Here is a 19,761-nt window from a genome sequence, read left to right as displayed (position 1 = left end):
TAGCCATCATTTGCTGCTTTCCAGGCTATCAGCAGGAGGCTAGATGGGACATGGAGCAGCCAGGACACAAACTGATGCGCGTATTGGATTCCAACACTAAAAGGTGGAGGATTAGCTCCAGTTCTACATTTCCACATTAATGAAACCTGGAGTTGGGTCATTAGGTTAAACTCAAACAAAGGCACTCTGATATGAGATATTGATTTTCGGAGTTAGGTCTAATGATTCTCCCTGTGTATATTTTGTCTCAAAATGATTTGATATTACTCATTTTCATTTACTCAGTAACAGTACAGCCTCTTCTACTGGAATTTGCCTAATGTTTGGCGAGGCATTTATCATAAAACTTTGTGTGACTTCAAATTATGTGAGACCTCCAGCTTCCTTGCCAGGATAGAAGCTCAGCATAGCAATATTAATGCTTCACAATAAAGTCATTATGCAATACACTGTAAATAAATGAATAAAAGACCTATTGTTTATGGTGGGTTTTCCTTCTGACTTTAGAATAATAGCCTAGATCAAAAAGTTAGTTTTTTGTTTATTTGACACTCATAGTAACATTTTTATTGTATTCATAACCTCCCATCTCTTAAATTAGAACACCAATTTTATTAGCATCGAAGATCTGTAGCTATGTTGCAGAGATGATTTTTCACACTTAGTAGTTATTGGCATTTCAAAACTCCTTCCTAAGCTTGGGAGAATTTTTGTTGTTGTTGTTCTAAGTCTTCTGTCCTAGCAGAAGGTAGAGTTGATTTACTTCCCCAGCCTTCCTCCTAAGTACAGAGGGCAGTGTGATGTAAGCTCTGTCAATGAAACAGCCACACAACAGTCTCACTTGGAAGAAAAGGTGCCATTGTTTCCTGGGTACTTCCTGATGCATCAAACCAGACATTTCACATTGTCCCACAGCTCTACTGCAACATGTGAATTTATCTATTCATTAATTTATACCTGGAATCTCAATAGAAATTCCTTGTGACTAACAAAGGAGAAAAAATAATTGGCTTAGTTATAGACAATTCTGTTTGGTAACGTAAAAACACGTATGTCCTCAGCATTAAAATACTACCCAGGAATATTCTTGAAAACTGTGATGAAATATAATTGTTCTAATGGAACAAATCTGAATGATGTTTCCCATTGTCTACCAGTCTTGGAAAAATAAGGAGATTTGAGGCACAGTTTCACACTCATTCATGGAGATTGATGAGTAATTCAGCTGAAATGACATGGTTCTGCTTAGGAGAAAAAACTGACAAGTGCCTTGGGGAACAGGTTAAAAATATACCTAGAATATGAGATGTTTCCCATGTAAATTTTCATCTGAAATCTCTCTGTGAAGGAAATCAATATTCTGATTAGAAATAAAAAGTTGATCGGTAGTAAATGTCAGTAACCATGCCATTACTGAATGGGCTCTCTCTTGTTTCAGGGAGCAGGCTAGGTACTGGGTCAACCTTTTCCTTACTTACCACCATCTGACCAGTTACTACCAGGTCACAGTGGCAGAACCTCAGAGGTGAGTTTCTCATCCCTCACATTGGCATTTTATCTAGGGTCTGGGTCAGAATTAGGCAACAAGGATGGGAGATTATTAATAGCTATTTCATTATACTAAATCTATTTTTCCCATGAATTGTAAAGTGATTTTTGTCCCATTGGAAGCATTATTTTGATATGGGGTATTGGTGTTTGAGTTCTTTGTTTTCCAAGAACAGTATAAGTAGACTCACCAATACTTTGTCTATTCTTCTTGCATGATGTTGCACATGCATACATTCATTTAACTCAGAGGTCTAGCCACGTACTCTGTCACAGCACAGCTTTGGTCGTTGCACATTTGTATAAAAGTACTGAAACCATGTTCAGGCATTAGTAATATGAAGCCGGAGTGGCACCTTCCAGAATAAGGCAAGAATTTCTCCAAAAGATAAGGGAATAAAAAGATTGAAAGTGAAAGTATCATCCCTCTCATTTTTGTATCTTATGTTCCATTAACGAAAGTTATATTTCATGGCTTATGACCTTGACCTTGGGCTTGCTTGTTTGAAAGTCTTTTTTTTTTTTTTAAGTCATAATATTCCTACTTAGATTGCCTTAGACTAACCTACCATGATGCTCCACTTTATTTGCATAGAGCTGGGAGCTGATACTGCTGCACTCCTACAATATTCCTGTACAATAGGTCCAGAAATGAGTAATTGAATTAAGGAGATAGTCTGGTTTTCATAGTGCTATAACTGCTGATAGTGAAAAATAGACAATCATAGCTAAGGTTCACTAGGGCTTCTTTATCTTAGCAATAAAATCGGCTTACATATCTCGTACAAACCACAGTTGGAAGAGGGGATACAGAAGACCTCCAACCAGTAGTAGTGAAAGGAAACCACAGCTTAAAAAAATGAGTAGTCCCAGCAAAGAGGAAGCAAGCATCTGCTCATAGTCGCTGTGGTGTCTTATATATTGATTTAGAAGCATAACATATTTTTTTCTCTTTCTTACCTTGATTAGCTTGCACTTGTGAATTCTTACATACTAACTTGGCCCCTGATTTAGAGAATGGGAGAATGACATGATGATGTCTCTGATGCTACCTGGACAAACTTGGTTGTTTGAGATAGGCTGTAGACACCTCTGATTCCTGGGATTCACCACCCCATTGGGGGCAAGGACATTTGGGTGTTCATTTACAGAAAGTATGGTTACATTTAAACAAAGTATGGTTACACTGGAATTTCACAGAGGGGTTACTGGTATGTGTTTTTGATATTTTGTGGCTATCAGTATCTTTTTTTAAAAAGAAAGATTTACTTATTTTTATTGCCAAATCAGATATACAGAGAAGAGGATCTTCTGTCTGGTGATTTACTCCCCAAGTGGCCGCCTCAGCCAAATCTGAGCTGGTCCAAAGCCAGGAGCCTGGAGCTTCCCCCACTTCTCCCACACAGGTGCATGGTCCCAAGGCTTTGGGCCATGCTTGACTTCGTTCCCAGGCCACAAGCAGGCAGTTGGATGGAAAGCTGGGCTGCCAGGATTAGAACCAGCTCCCATATGGGATCCTCTCGCATGCAAGGCAAGGACCCCAGCCACTAGGCTACCACGCTGGCCGCATCAGTATCTTTTGAGTCTTAATGTGTGTGTATAAATTTTCAGTGTTGTGAATTCTGTTTTCAGGATACAGATCTGTATGCCCAGTTTTTCCTCTAATTGAAATAAATTCTACTCTAAACTCCACTGGTTAGAACCACTGTTCAATAATTTTGCATGGAAGAAAGTGAAATGAAGAGGCAAGTTTTCATGGAGTCTTTCTCAAAAAAGTGGCAGAGCCTGGTGGTGAGATGTGAGGTTTTTGGAACTCATTGCTTGAAGAAGCTCTATTGGCTATGCCTGGATTAGCTTCTGGTTTTTCGCTGGGAATGATCCTTCGTTTTAATAATGCCTCTGGCTATGATCTTAGGAATTCTGGGGGACACCTGCTCATTGATAGATTCCTTTTCTATTTAACACTTGGAAAAGGGTCCTTATTGTTTGCAATTCCAACTAAAATATTCATACATTTGGCACATGCATATACATGTGATATTTACAAGCGATGAAATTTTCTCCACATCTGTCAGTCTGCTTATAATATACTCCCGAAATATAAATGAACTCAAAGGACAAATAATCTGGAAATACATGGCATACATGTTCGTGTGACTGTGTGAGTGTTTGTAAGTGCGTATGTATGGGTGTGACACGGGATTCAGTTAGAATATCGCTACTTTTTTTCAGACTGTCTGAATACTAATTTGATGAACTATTTTCCAAGTATTTCAATTATATAGCAAACAGACTGAAATTCTCAATATCACTTTAGTGAGCCTCATTGATAATGTCATTATTCTTTTCCCATTTCAGACAGCTCAAGATATTTCTACCTGTAATTCAAAAAGCAGAGGAAGAAAAAAACCTTTTTTTATGCACATAGAGACATGCATATCACTTGTACGTCTTTTAGAGCATTATAACTTACTTAAAATAATCTTAATAGTTTGAGATGACTATTCAAATTCTCCTGGTGATCTTCAAAGCCCAAGAACTTATTTTTTGTATTTGGTCATCTACACATATTTAACGGATGTAAACACACTTTTAAAATAGCTTACAAATGTTTATTATTATTCTCATAATAACTAAGCCAAAGTTCCTCAGTTATGGAATGTTGTGGTTTAGGCAAGTAGTTCAGGGTCATGAGCTTCTTGAAGGCCACACCTCCTGCAGCTAGGTATTTCTTTCTGCCCACCTGTGATGTTCACTCATCAACAGCTGAGGCCCGAAAGGACATGGTATTGGGCTGTTGCACAACCATTTCCCTTGCAAGCCCCTATAAAGATCCATGATAGAGAGGGGCTTCCTGTCTTGGTTATGTCTGGGTTCCCGAGGACTCCGAGGACAGGTAGCTCCTGTGTCTGTATTCCTCACCCTCTGCTCACTGCTTGGGTGAGTGAGTGAAGGTGCCAATGCTGAGATGCTTTGTATTTGTATTTTGTATGCTGGCAAGAGTTGCAGGAGAGGTTATACCTAGCAGCAATGGAATGTTGAAATAGAAGTGGGAAGAACTGGGGTTGCTACTGTATTTCTCTTACTAGTTAGCAACAAATCTAGTCATAATTGACTAAAAACTAAAAGAAGTCTTCTAAGAAGTTGGCCTCTCAGGCCTCGTGCCAGACACGCATTTCTGCTGGGCATCTGCCCTGCTTCTCTCTTGTTTCTGGTGCTTTACTGAAAACAAACAGAGCACAGGAAATGTGTCCATCAAGGTTTAGATACAGGGCCCCCGTTCTGCTATTTTTGGGGTCCATGGAATCCACCTTCTTGGGCTGGGCTTTGGGGAGCTTGGGAGTTGGAGTGTCCTTGGCAGGACTTCCCCAACACAAGGAACTGCCTGCCTTGCTCTTGGCTGCTCAGCAGCCCAGGCATGAAGTTGGCTAGTCCCTCCCACTCCTTATTTTTGCTTCGGGGGCTGGCGCACAGAAAAAGCCATTTTGGTCCACATGACCTGTTTTGGCATTCAAGCAAAACCTGCAGTTTTAATTTTTATCTTTCTTCCAAATGAGGAAGGAGAAACTACTAGAAAAGAAAAAACCCTGTTGTTCTGCCAAATACAGTTGTTTTTTCAAATTTGGTTTAGAAAAATAAAGAAAAAAATGATTAAAGCATGACTTGCCTGTATCATTTTAAAGTGGCTGGTTAATAAGCCTTGGCTCTCCAATCCAATCCAAAATTTCCCTTGACTACTGTGTTATGACAGGGGCTGGATTTTACAGCGGCATTTTATGGGCCTGGTCTGCATTTTTAAGCCCAGTTCTGTTGTTTGGGACCAGAAATGGACACAATTTAATTTGGTTTATGATAGAAATCAAGTGCTTTTGGAAAGAGATTGTGAGCAGCTGTTTAATATTGTCTTTCTATTAACACAGAGGTTCTTTTCTTGTGGCCTCTGAGGGAAGGGCTCTTCGGGAGATTTCCAGAGGCTCTTTTCCTACAGAATGGCCGGTCTGCTGCCAGCCGTCAGCGGCAAAAGAGATTTGCTGTTAATTGGTGGGGCTGGCTCTCTCCAACAGGTGTAAATTTAAAACCTGGGCTTAGTAAGATTTCAATGAATTCAGCAAAACCATCAGTAATCAAAATAGAGAAAGGAGATTTTGGGGGCATATAATTTTGAATCTATCTTTTAATCTTGCCTAGCTGAATTCAACACGAAGAAAGTTTGGATGAGAGGCTGGACAAGGATTATTTCTCCATTTTTCAAAATACTGCTGGAGGGGCTGGCGTTTTGATTGTAGCTCGTTAAGCCACTGCCTAAGATGTTGTATCCCATATGCGTACTGGTTCAAGTTTTCACTGCTCCACTTCCTGTCCAGCTCCCTGCTAATGCAACTGTGCCTGAGAAAGCAGTCGAAGATTGCCCAACTACTTGGGCCCCTGTACCACCATGGTAGACCCAGATGAAGTCTCAGATTCCTGCATCCTGACTTGGGCCTGGCACAGTACCTACAGTGATGGCCCTACGGGGAGTGAACCAGAAAGTGGAAGACCTTGCTCTCTCTCTGTGTTTCTCTTTCTCTGGAACTCAGCCTTTCTAATAATTTCATAATCTTTTAAAATAAGAGACTGTGTTGAGTCAAGAAGGAAATGACATTATTCTTTTGAAACTGTTCTAGTTAAAATAATTAAGTTTGAAGATGAGATGACACCTTTAAGTAACTGAGCATGTGGAGGTGAATAACTAAAAGTCCCAGGACCCTGAAGCAAGCCCTTAAATACAACATTTAATGTTTGCTACCGCGATAACATAAAATGAGTAGATTGTGTAGAAAATCAAAATAGCTTTTATCCTTTAGGCTATTTCTTTATGTTGTCAGTGAAAACATGCCTTCAGCATGAGCGATTCTCACACTCTCCTAAGGGCCTGTCTGGCTTCAGACCTACAATCTCAAATCTGAGCGTGCCTTCCTGTTGGTGCTAAGGCAGTAGCACTCAACCATGGCTCTGAATCGCAGCACAGCTCTGTGTAAAAGCAATAAAACTATGCACATAATGTCCTATTCTTAAGAGACACTTATGAACATAGACTATTTAAGCTACTTTGACAATTGGGATAATATTGGGGAATTCTGAAACAGAATGGAATTTGTACTATGCTTAAATTTTGGCCAAACTGGAACTCAAACTATGCCGTAGGGAACAAATCCCGGTGGATTCCTAATGGTAGATAGTGGGCTTTTAGGGAGACCACCACGGCCTGAGCTGTCGTTAAGACTCCGTGGCTTGTGTTTGTGGTTGGGTTGGAGTTGCTGAGTATGCTATTTTTCTCTCTTTCCATTTCATTAGATTTTGGAGAAATTCACTTGGATTTCTTTATTTGCTGGTTTACTCTTCTAAAAAAGTTTTTACATTTGAAATTTATGGCATAAAATATGTTTGTATGAATTGAACAAAATGATTCAGAAGCAAATTTGCCACCAATTGGCTTGAGAGACTGGCGTGTGTGAGTACAGATTATATTTCTTGCTGTTGGTAGTGCTTTGTGAATTTGCATTCTGAGATAACCTGCTTTCAGTTTCCATCTAAAATAAGAGCTTATTATTGCAGTAGGTGGTAATCAAAATATAGGCAGGCTGGCACCTTGGGAACTTGATTTGTGAAGAAAGCTCTTTGAAATACCAGGTAGTAGCTAGATAGACACTTATATATTTCTATAGGAGAGAAAATTAAGCATAAAATTTCAGTTCTCAAGGCTCTGTGGGACTGATGAACCCACAGTCTAAAGGTCTTGGAAAGCAAGTGGAAGAATAAATTGGGGACTTCATGACTCCATGCTGCCACCCGTGCCCTGACCTGTCAGATGGAAAGGTGAAGGTTTTGTTTCTGCAAGCCCAGTCCTTTGTTTTCTTACATAAAGCAGAACGTGGTAATGACATGGTCATCCAGGTAGGGTAAGTGAGCGCTGCAGGAGTCACACCATCTCTTCTTTCTTCTCTCTTCCTCCCCTTTTCTTTTCGTCTTTGCTTCGATTCCCTTCCTTCCCTTCAATCTCTCTGCCCTCTTTGTCCCTCCCTGGCTTGCACTACCTACTCCTTTCTGCTTGGATTGATAAATGAATGCTATGCAAACATGTAAGGGTAGCAAGATCACAGGAAAGCATGTACCCAAATAATCTTCACATCATAAAAAGGACGGAGTGGGATGGGTGCTTGCACTCCTGGTTGAAATACCATTGGTGCATCTGTACTCAGGAATAGTAGCAGGGTGTCTACGTATGCTCATAAATATAGTTTTACATTATGATAGTACTTTTTTTCAATTATTCCTACACTTACCGTGTGATGATGCAGTTAAGTATCAAAATCAAGCTTGCAATCACGAAATGAGTGACTGTGCTTTCGTGATAACAAGGAGACAAATAGTGGGAGAGGAAATGAGGGAGAAAGACGGAGGGGTGAACCACTATGCTCATAAAACTGTATCATGGGGACTGGTGCAATAGCCTAGTGGGTAAATCCTTGCCTTGCATCCACAGGCATCCCATATGGGTGCCAGTTTGTGTCCCAGATGTTCCACTTCCCATCCAGCTGCCTCTTTACGGCCTGGAAAAGCAGTGTAGGGTGGCCTAAAGCATTGGGACTCTGTACCCAAGCAACAGACCCAAAAGAGACTCCTGGCTCCTGGCCTCGGATTGGCTCAGCTCTGGCCATTGTGGCCACTTGGGAAGTGAACCAATGACCAGAGTATTTTTCTCTGTCTCTCCTTCTCTGCGTAAATCTCAATAAATATAAATACAAATATTTATTTAAAAAGCTAAAATAATAAATAAATAATTAAACAAAATGCTGACCAAAACAAACAAATAAACAAACCAGCAAGCACTGTTTAGTCTTCTACATTTCGAGAGTACTGGGTTGGATTCCTGGTTCTGGCTCCGTCTTCAGCTTCCTGTTGAGGCACACCCTTGGAGGTGGTAGAGATGTTTCACTTTCCTGGTTCTTGCCACACAGGGGTCTAGAGCTTAGTTTCCCAGCTTTGGCCCAGCCTAGTCTCAGCCTTTACAAATAACCTGGGAGTAAATTAGTAGAATGGAGATTTCTTTTTCCTGTGTCTCTTTTTCTCTTTTATCTCTCATCTGAAGAAAAGAGGGAAGGAAGAAGGAGAATTTAAGCTTGACTAATATTTCAGGCTCTCTGTTCATACTTTTGTTCTCCAGAGCATGGATATTTTAGTCATATGTATCATGTATGTGCATGCCTCTTCACTATTTTTTTTAAATCAAACATTGAGCTTAAGGTAACTTAAATAATATGAAAAAAGAAAGCCCAGCTCAGAGTGGAAGCTCAAGGTGTCATTTGCTCGCTTTCCTTCTAGGGAATGAGGTAATGGTGCAGTTTGCACAGGGCTTGGAAGCTCTCTTCAGCTTTTGAAGGTCATTTTTTTCTTGCATGTATTTTAAAGCAACTGGCTACTTGTATCTTGTGGACATGCTGTGGGATACTATTTTGGAATGAATGTGGCAGTGGAGGGTTCAATTTATGTCCCACAGCTGCAAGCACGTTGTCCTCACTTGAATGTAGATAAAAATCAAATTAGCTGGTGTCTTTGTGTCCTGAAGTATTTATAGTCTTTGACCAACCAGATGTGTATCAGCCTCCAGCAAGACTGATACTGGCGGATATTTATTGCCTCATATTTCACATGTGGAACGATTCTTGCTTTATTACATATGAAGAAATTGGTGGCTTTGGTTGGTTGTATTAATCTGGTTTTACAAAGAAAACTGTTGCCTGAGTCATTCACTTTTCTCCTCTGTGAACCACCACGTGAAAATGCATTTTGAAGTAATTTGAACTTTATACAAGGGCATGAATCAACTTTTGTTCTCTCCTGTATTTTAAAAACTGTGGATAATTTTCAGAAGTTACTTTTACATATGTTCCTAGCTCTCAGTTATTATGGCTGTATCAAGAAGTCAAATGCATGGAAATAGTACCAGACAGTGAATCTATGTTTGGTCTAATTATATATGTGCTGCAAAGATTCAAATAACATTTCGGTCAGCAGCCAAGTGTTCTAGGGTGCTTAGTTGAACTGAACTTCTTAACTACTACTTTTCCCTTTCACTGGTTGGAAGAATGAGAGAAAGTGAATCCCTAGGTCTGGGAGAGAATTGTCGATAACTTTTTTAAGTCTAGCTGGCTATGAATGACCTCTGTATACCTTCCCACTTGGCTGACTAGTAAGAAATAAAACCAGCAGTTTCAGAAAATGACAGATTTTTTTTCCCTAAAAGTGGTAAATGTATGCTTTATGTTGTGTTATGTTCACATTGGGAAAGAATGAATATCTGTCTCTTTCCCTGTTTATAACTAGGTGTCTTAAAATCTAACAATAAAATTAATGTTTTGCACTTAATAGCTACTGTATTATCAATAGCTTTCATGATGCTCTTTCCATTTGTGGTAATAGACATCTGATTGCAGCAACTCTGAGAAGTTTCTTATGTCTCTTTCAGATTTATAGGAAAGGAAAGAGTCAGAGAGGTTGAAGGACTGGCTGGGAATATAAGTTACTTTTTGAACTGGAACCTTCGAATTTTGGTACCAAGACGCAATGTGAAACACAATTACCTTTAATATTGTCATCGATGTATTTTTAAGAAGCGGAAGAAGATGGAGTGGGTAGTTTGACCTGATCTAACCACCTATGGACCTAAAGGACTACCATGACAAAATCGAGAAGCAACACTTTGTCATTGATTTATTGCCAAACCTTGGCACCAGACACCAGGGACCGCAGCTCTTTCCTGATTTTGTCACTCTAGCACCTACTTCTTTGTGGTCCCTTTGTAAGCTCCAAAACACCCTCAACAGAGCACTTGTCCTTGAGACTTGTAAGTTTACTATACTCTTATGTGTTGTCAGATTCAATGTTTTTTTCACCCCGATCCTGTCCTCATTGTTTCGAGTGGCACTGGGGATGGTGACTGGATTTCCTGTAACAGGGCGTGTGTGGAGGGAGTGGCTCTGCACTCCTAACATTCAGCTTCAACTTGTAGCCCACTGGAAGCACCAGGTTTTCTCTCAATGCCTGTGTTAGAAAGTGATAAAAGAATAAGATATCAAAGTAGATATTTTCATGTAAGTGACAAACTGAAAAGACATGTTTATTGATTGTTCTTTGAAATAGAAAGAGATCTTGCATATACTGGGTCACTGATTATATGCCAGCAACAGCCAAAGTTAGGATCTGAGAATTGCATCCCAGTCTCCCATGTGGCGACAGGGTCTCAAGTTCATGAAACGTCACCTGTAAGTTCAAGGTAATACATTAGCTAGAGTGAAGGTGGGACTCTGATCTCAGGCAGAAACTCTGATGGAAAACATGAGATGCAGATTCTGCGAATAGTGGGCTTATCGCCTATGCCTTAATACTTACTCCTCTTAAGGAGTATTTAAAACGAGTATTTAAAATGTTGCTCCAATTCTTAAAAGATAGAAAACCAGTGGTAATTCATTTTAAAAGCTTCACACAAGAAAATGTAAGAAGTCAACAATGTATCAATTTTAAGCTGAATGCAGAAAATAATCATTTCCCCTATGCCTTAGATGCAGTTGCTAGGTATCATTTTGAGCTTTACTGCCATTGCTTGAAAAACATCATTCTGGCTATATTCAACCACTTAAGAGTCTCCAAATACTAACCCAGGCATCTACTTCTCCTTCTATGATCATTCTGCCAAAATCACAGAAAATCTTAACAGAAGCAACAGGAAGTAATACTGTCATCAGAAATCAGGCCGGCTTCCTTCAGAACAACAGAAAGTTAAGGAAATTTCTAGAGAAAAGATGCCAAAGGAACAGAAGTTGTGACCCAGAGCTATAGAAAGAAGCATGGGACTTTCTCCAGAAACTCAAGGTCAGAATCCACACGCCGAGGAAAGGAGGGTGGGCCAGGGAGCAACCTGCACAGTGATTGATTAAACAGATGCTTGCACATAAACAGACAGCCAGCAACGGCTCTAACCCTTAGGCCCAACACACATAACCACTCTAGAAATAATTTGCAGCTGGTCCCAGGGGTTAGGGCACTTATTTCTGAAAGAGAAATACAGTAGATGATGAGGTAAACATATCTACAATAGAAGCAGGCAAATTGTTAAAATAAAGTGCCCCAAAGCACCCCCCCAACCCTACCATAAGCCTAATACACCCCATCTCTCCTTCCTAAGTTGTCAGATGCTGCTAGGGGTGGTGAGGAGCACAGTTACCTGCTGATTCTTTACCTATGTACAATTTGGGAAACACTGTTGTTATTACTGCCCCATTGTCTAAAACCACCAACCCACTCTTAGCTTTTCTGCTCACTTTTTGTAAACAGTGAGTGTTGAAGTCACTGTGAACTGCAAATCACAACTTGGCTCACGGTAGCAAGCCTTGGATAACCGCATTGCCACAGAATCCAGGACTAGCTCATACAAACCTGCTCCAGGATATCCCAGTGACTGTGAGCAGGCTGCTGCTAAAGTGGTTTCCTCTTACTGTCTTTCTTACTTACTGCCGTGGATGTCTTTCTGGATCTTCAAGGTTTTCAGAAGGAAGGCAAAATATTGCTTATGTCTTGTGATAATTGATTAATCTGTTAAATTTAATAGATTCTGAGAAGTGAATGATTTTTAACTCAAACTTATTTCTTATCACTAATAAAAAATAAACTTTGCTGACGATGACTGACACAATCCTAATCTTTTGGTTACTTCCAATGTTTATTTTGTGCATTTGCAGAGCATTTTCTTTATGCATATGTATTTTTCATTTTTTTTCTAAAGAAAGATTTATTTATTTTCATTGCAAAGACAGATATATACAGAGAGGAGGAGAGACAGAGAGGAAGATCTACCATCTGATGATTCATTCCCCAAGCGGCCACAACCGCCAGAGGTGAGCCAATCCGAAGCCAAGAGCTGGGATCCTCTTCCTCCGGGTCTCCCACGTGGATGCAGGGTCCCAAGGCTTTGGGTTGTCCTCCACTGCTTTCCCAGGTCACTAGCAGGAGCTGGTTGGGAAAGCAGGGCTGCTGGGACACGAACTGGAGCCCATATGGGATCCTGGTGTTTGCAAGGTGAGGATTTAGCCCCTAGGCTACCACGCCAGGCCCTTTCCAGTCGTTCCAATGCTTATATAAGAAAGAAAGCTCAGGGTGAAATACATGCACCAATGCAGTTCTAAAACATGCTCATGTTCTGACCAACCATCAGGCAGAAGCAAACTAACAGGCAAGTGGAGAAGATGACGTTGGGCCACAACTGGCTAACTGTGATCATGAGATGCATCAGAGTTCAGGGGCATCATGTTGTAAGAAGACAGACTCCTTGAGAGAAAGCATGCACCCTGCATGGGTAGGGGTATACTATTCTGGTAGCATAGCCCTTTTTTGTGAGCTCTGGTTATTCTGTTTATTGCCATAATTTGGAGAATATTTGACAGATGATTCTGTGTTCTCTGTAACTGGAATGCTTGTCTAATGCCTCACATTTGATATGTATTTAGAAAACCTTTTTCTTGGGAAATGTGAGCACCAGTGATACTACTGATCTCTCTTTTTCCCTTTGTTACTCACCATTTTGGTCAACATATTCCCTAAGAATTGTCCTTTTTGTAGATCCCAGCCCCCTCCATGTTCTTCCAGTTAGGCTTTATGACACTTGCAGGCGGCACACGTTGGTCCCTGAGGAACAACCCAGGACTCCAACCTGTTCCTAACAAAACTTGGCAAACTTTCCTTTTTGTTCCTTTCCAAAGAGCCGATCCACATCTACAGATTTTCTAGCATTGGCCTTATTCTAGTCTTTTGAAATTGTTGTTCCTCTTACCTGAATGTCTTGCCCTTCATTCTCTCGTTGGGTAACGCCTGTGTGCCACTTCATTGCTTGTTAAATGTCAGTTCTACTGGGAAGACTTCCTTTTCTGCAGATGCCATAAACTCATCATTTATTGTATTGTTGACACTCCTCTCTTTCTCATTCTCTCGTTTTTTTTTTTACTTTCATTTGAGTATTATATAAAATTTAGCAAAGTTCTTCACTTATCTAATAATGCAATTATTTCTTTGCTGTTTCTCCCCACATGCCCAAGCCCTACTTTTATTATTTTAAAAAAATTATTTGTTTTGATTTTTGCATGTAAAAATTATGTAGAAACAGCTTGATCACATTAGCATTTTCTAGTAAATGAGCAATTTGAAAGTGTGGTGTGAGAGAGAGAGAAACCTATCCATGGGTTCCCTCCCTATATGGCTGCAGGCAGACGGCTTACCTGTTACACACAGCTGGCTGCCACAGTGCATGTCTAACTCCCCAGGACCTTTTTTCTTCATCACAATATACCCATCCCTGCCAGGTGGAGCATGCCTAGCATAGCAACAGCCCTTTTTCCTGAGGAATGTTAGTGATTTGTTGAGTTCCGTTCTTGTGCTCCATGATTTTATTGTTGGTAATTTAGAAATTTTATGTTAACCAGTATACATGGTTAATCAAAGGGGAAACATTTTTGCAGATGAAGATACTAAAAGCAATTTGTATGCTTGAGAAATGTCTCTTCTTTCTCTCTTCTTGTTAGTATAAGAATAAGAATTCTCATGGACTAAATCCGCAACGTCTGGCGCTCAGGTGGGAAGTCACACCCAGAAACCAACCAATCTCCGGCAGCGGAGATTGTGTCCTAACAGTGAGCAATTGATCTCCCAGCTCCCTAATTGCAGTTTCTTTCAGTCATTGTTAATCTAGGCAGAGGAAAAGCATTGCACAGAACAGACTCGTTCTTCATTTCTTGAGGGATGTTAGCTTAAAGTGCTCATGTCTGTGGCATCTGTTACATGTCTGTGTGACTTGCCAAAGTGATTTTGCCTTGGAATTGGCGCGGGATTTATGTGAGGCCAAGGTACAGCAAGGTGATATAATACTGTTGTTCCAACAACAGATAGATTTCATAAATGAGCTGGTTTTCCAATTGGGGTCACTTCAGGTCACCCTTGGAGACGAGGGATGCTGAGAATTCAGCCCCAGGAGCTATCCCTCATAACGCATTTGGGAGATTTTGCTGCGGCAGCTGAACCAACAGCTGGGATTCTAAAATCCCTTCCTTGCACATAGGATTTAGCTTTCTCACCCAAAAAATTATGGTCCTATATTTACCATCTGTGTGTCACTTTTTATTTATGAAATTATAAGAAAAAGGGATTTGGGGGAAAGTAAAAAGGAAAAAGCATGTTTGAAAACAATTTGAAACTGGAAGTTGCTGGCTTATACATGCAGTTCTTGTTAAGACGTAATCCGTTAGGCATAACAATAGCTCTTAACAAAGAAAAGGTAACAGCTAATACTTTTGAAAGGGATCATTATTAATTTTAAAAATACACCAGCTATTGAAATAAAAATAATAGCTGAAAGCCTTCCAAATGGCTGCAGAATTCATCCAACACTCCTTTTTCCTAGACTGTTTCAGTTTTAATAGACAATAGAAAGAAAAATGAAAGTTAACCTTGTGGCATCTTTGAATGTCCTTTGTTTTTTTATTTTTTTTCCCGTTTTATTCACAGAGAATTTGCTTTTGCTAAAGGGTTTGAATTGAAGGAAGGGCTGCCAAAATGTAGGTCACTTTGTCAGGGACAGGACAGTTAGAGGAATGGGACACCTGATTGTACCAGGAAAATGCACACAGATGAGATGCAAATCTCCCACCAACCATTCCCTGGGGTGTCATTAGCACTTCTCTCTGTAAATAAATGGTTCTCTGGGAAAGAATTGCAGGTATTGTGTGGCTGCTTCTGAGCCGTATCAGCTTGCAAAAGAGGAGAAAGTAATCGCACTGAAAGCGTTCCCCCATAGCCGCACTGGCAGGCAGAATGAGGCATTGTGCTCCCCGGGAGAGAAGAGACTCACTTTGGGGGCTTCCATGGACCGATACGTTAGCTCTCACTCACACTCCTATCTCTCATTGTGTGCAGTGTGGTCAAGCTCTGTTCATGCTTTATAGCACTTCATGGCTCAAAGAGATCTTAGAGCTAAGCTGTTTATAGAGGAGATATTTTCACTAGTTTTTAGAGTACACACTTAACTTTTCTCATTGTAAGTGACCTGGTTCAGGTGGGTGTAGCAGATTTTTTTTTTTTTTTTTGATTGGCAAAGCATCAACTCAAATTTGCTGCTTGGAACCAGGGAAAGACAGAACTCATGTGGAATCTTGCCCTGAGTGCTCACTTAACTCCTTGCTCTAGGTTTTGCATATGACTAAGCATTAACTTTTACAAAGACACATTTTCTTTCATTCAAAATAGCTTTAGGTTATGAGTCTGATGTTATCTGAAGTTTGATCATCAGACATGATTTTGTTGTTTGTTTTTCATAAAAGAGTTTCATTGTCAGTAATCCCATAAATGTATGGTCCTAATTTAAAATGATTGTTGCTGGAGTTAAACAAAGCAGTTCGGTCTCAGCGGGGCTTTGAGAGAAAGGACAGTCTTGCAAGCCAATTATAAACAAATTGACCCTCTTAAGATTATCCCTCCTACATAAAAATTCATTCCTTGCCAGACAGCCTCCTGGACTTTTTGTGGCTAGGAAAGGTGAGTTTTGAATGGGCCAATATCTTTAGGTTTTCTGATCTAGGCAAGGAAGTGCAGGCCCACAACACTTGAAGAGTGATTGATTTAATTAGGTGGGCATCATTGCTGTTTGAAAGAGTCAGCTATTTACGGCTTAGGGAAGGGAATAAGTTCGAGATGAGACTGGCTGGATTCACCTTGGCATAGAGGCAATCAAGCAAGGAGAAGTCAATTGGCATCTATTTAATACTTCAGTGTGTGTGAAAACTATTCCAAGAAATTATGTTGCTTTTTCTCCCCTTTTTTCTGTCAAACTAGAGAAATCAAATACTTTAGCTAAAACGTTCAATATGAATTATAAAGAAAAATAAAATGTGATTTCAAGGTATATAATGTTGCTTTAGAAACAGAACTTCATTTAATGGATGTTTAATAAATACTGCCAATATAGACTCTTTGTGTAGACAAGGCTGATTCACTCAGGTTTTCTAAAACTAAACAAAGCTTGTTTTCTGTATCATCTCTCAAGTCACTCTGTCTATCTATCTGCCCATCATCTAGCCACCTTACATTAATGCATCAGCAATGTCTACCATTGATAGAGTCATAGGAACATAGGACCTGGATCAAAATTCCAGTAACTTTGTCTTCTGGTAATTTTCAGGGAGATTATTTTTCACAGGGATGCTGGCCATTACCCACTGCTGTTGCATGGCCAGTATTCATGTGAAACCTGGTGTCAAAGCCATGTGAATTGTGGGTCCTGGAACCTGGACTTTACTGCAAGATTTTTTCAATCTTGAGTACAATCTAACTTCATTCATTTAGTAAACCATGAGATTAAAAATGTGAGATGGCTAAATTGCTTAATATTATAGTTTTAATTAAGCCATGAAAATAAATTTTGTTAAATTATTTAATAATTCAGTTATACATTCTGTTGTCAAAATTTTAAGCCCAAAGATGCTAAAGGTAAAATGGTGTCTTTTCCTACCTATTTAATATAACTTTTTCAGTTTGATGTATATCTTTTAATGTTTATTTATTCCTTAATAGGCAAAGTTATTTTTGTGGGACTGTAGAGAGACAGAAAGAGGAAGAAAGAGGGAGAAAGAGATATCTTCTCTCCACTGGTTCATCCGCATCTGGTCTCAGCGTTCAGGTCTGGGCCAAGGCCAAGTCAGGAGCTACTGGGTGACATATGTGGGTAGCAGGGGCCTAAATAGTTTGGCTATTCTTTGCTGCTTTCACATGTGCATTGGCAGGAAACTGGGTTGGAATTGGAGCAGCAGAAACATGAACTAGTTCTACTATCTGATGCCAACCTCACAGACAGCAGTGGAAGCTTTATCTGCTATACCACAGGGCGATCAATTCAACGATTTCTTTTATATATTGGAAGTTTTGTATATATATGTTTGTGTCTTCAACGGTCAACAGAGGGCAGCTTTTGAATTTTGCAACATACTGGAAAATATTTTTTTTTTACATTCATGTTAATAAAAAAATTGAGATTGATACACATCTCAAATCTTTAAGGTTCTAGGAATTTTGTGAAGTAAGTTATAGATTTCACTATTTTTCCCAAATAAGACTAACTAATTATCTGTACATCTGTTATGCAAAGTGCATAATATATTGCACTGTTTTGTGTTATAATGAAACACCTAAGGCAGGGGACTTTGTAAAGGACAGAGGATTATTTAGCTCACAGTTTCGGAGGCTGAACATGCAGGATGGAATTCCCTGCTCTGACCTCTGGTGAGTTTCCTTGGCTGCCTCACAACATGGTGGCAAAGCTAAAAGGCTAAAGGCTGCAAGAAGGGGCTGTGATCATGGGGTGGCCTCCCTTTGCAACGTTTTTTTGACATAGCTCCTGCTGACTAAATCCTGTCTCTGGCAGGCTCCACCGCCTCAGTACCACCACCCTGGAGAACAAGTTTCCAAGCTCCCCTGGTGCAGTCCATGAAGATAACTCATTTCTATGGATGTGAATTCTGGATTACACTGGGAGCGGGGGTACCCCTACCTAGCTCTACATTGATTCTATGTATTGTTTTGAACTCATCCTCTTCATACTCGTGGTCCACAGCTGATTCTGTGTCAGTGCTCGGTGACACTTTTCGATATATGACGTAAGACAGTAATCTTTGACAGTTTCCTCCCCTTTAATGATTACAACTCTTCATTTGTTCAAGTCAAGGTTATTCCTCCTATGCCTCCCAAGTTTGATCAAAATCACGGAGAGTGTCTGAAGTTTTTAAGTCAGCATCAGTGTTCTGAAATAATAAAGCAGCTTCTTGACTTTCCTGTTTCCAGAATCTTGCTAGTTCTAATCTATTTTCTCCACTTGCATTAATTTTATTTAGAAAACTATGGTAAAACACTGTCAAATATCATATAAAGTAGCTTAAACGGTTCTGAATTTCTTGCTGTAACATGTCCATGTACTGCAGGAGAATAAGCAAGTGTCATTACCTTGAACTAATTTCACCCCTTGACTTTGGCCATGATATCACTATCCATGAAACTTCCCTTAACTATAAACCAGATCCATTGCTGAGGCTCTTGGTAGCATTTGCTTGGACAGTGATAGGTCATGGAGGCAATTCAATCCCCCAAAGACCAAAGTTTTGAGGTTAGGGTACGGATTTGGGGTTGGGATTGTGAGATGGAACTAGAGAACAATTAAGGTTGAAATCTGTTGCTCTCTGATTGGATGGCACTTCCTAAAGGTGAACGAAGGGGATGCTCTAGTCAGCCTAGGAAAAACGATGATCCAAAAGAAGATAAAGATGTGAAGCTGCTCCATGGGGCGAGTTGTTGATGTCCAAGGCTAGATGGCCTGCTTCTTTAAAGAGAAAAAAAAATCTTAAGTCCATAAATATAATTGTATTTGAGAAAACAAAAGGATCTGCAAGTAAATCTAATTACCTAGAAGGATAATTCTATTTAAAACTTGCTACATTTTAACACATTTAAAGATCAACATAGCTTTTGAGTTGTTCTATATACAAAAAAAGCTGTTTATCCGTTTTTACAGTATTAGATATTAAAAGGAGACATATAAACTGTCAAGGCAAGGACAGCAATACAAGAGTCTTCCATATATTTTTGGCTTTAGTTCACCTGAAATGTAGATCCTGTCCCTCGCTCAAGGAACAAAAATTGCCACAAACATTGCCTGACGTATTTTTGGAATGTTACGCATTTTGCCTGCCGGCTATGGACTGAAAACTATACCATACACCCTAACTTTTCCTCCCATTGTTTATTTGCGTGTTTCTTGCAGAGTGGTGATGACCACAGAAGGTGTGTGGATGGTCCATGTTCTCTCAAAAAGAACGCAAATCTTAAAGCTGAAGCTTGGTGGACAATATCTGAGAGCTGTGACAAGGGAGACAGGTGTAAACACATGAACAGTCATTTAGGGTAATTTCTAAGAGCAATATCTGCTCTAAAGGAGAAATGTATTGTGATGTGACAGAGGTGACTGGAGTAGGCGCATTGTTGATGGAGTGGTGAGCAAAGGGCTCTGGAAAGTGGCTGTTGGCCTGAGCTGGATCATGAGAAGGATTCAGCTGTCTGAACATTCAGAGCAAGAGCATCCCATCCAAGGGA

This window comes from Ochotona princeps, chromosome 7 (assembly GCF_030435755.1).
Source record: "Ochotona princeps isolate mOchPri1 chromosome 7, mOchPri1.hap1, whole genome shotgun sequence".
NCBI lineage: Eukaryota > Metazoa > Chordata > Mammalia > Lagomorpha > Ochotonidae > Ochotona > Ochotona princeps.
The sequence above is the reverse complement of the archived record's forward strand: the minus strand, read 5'-3'. Positions refer to the sequence as shown.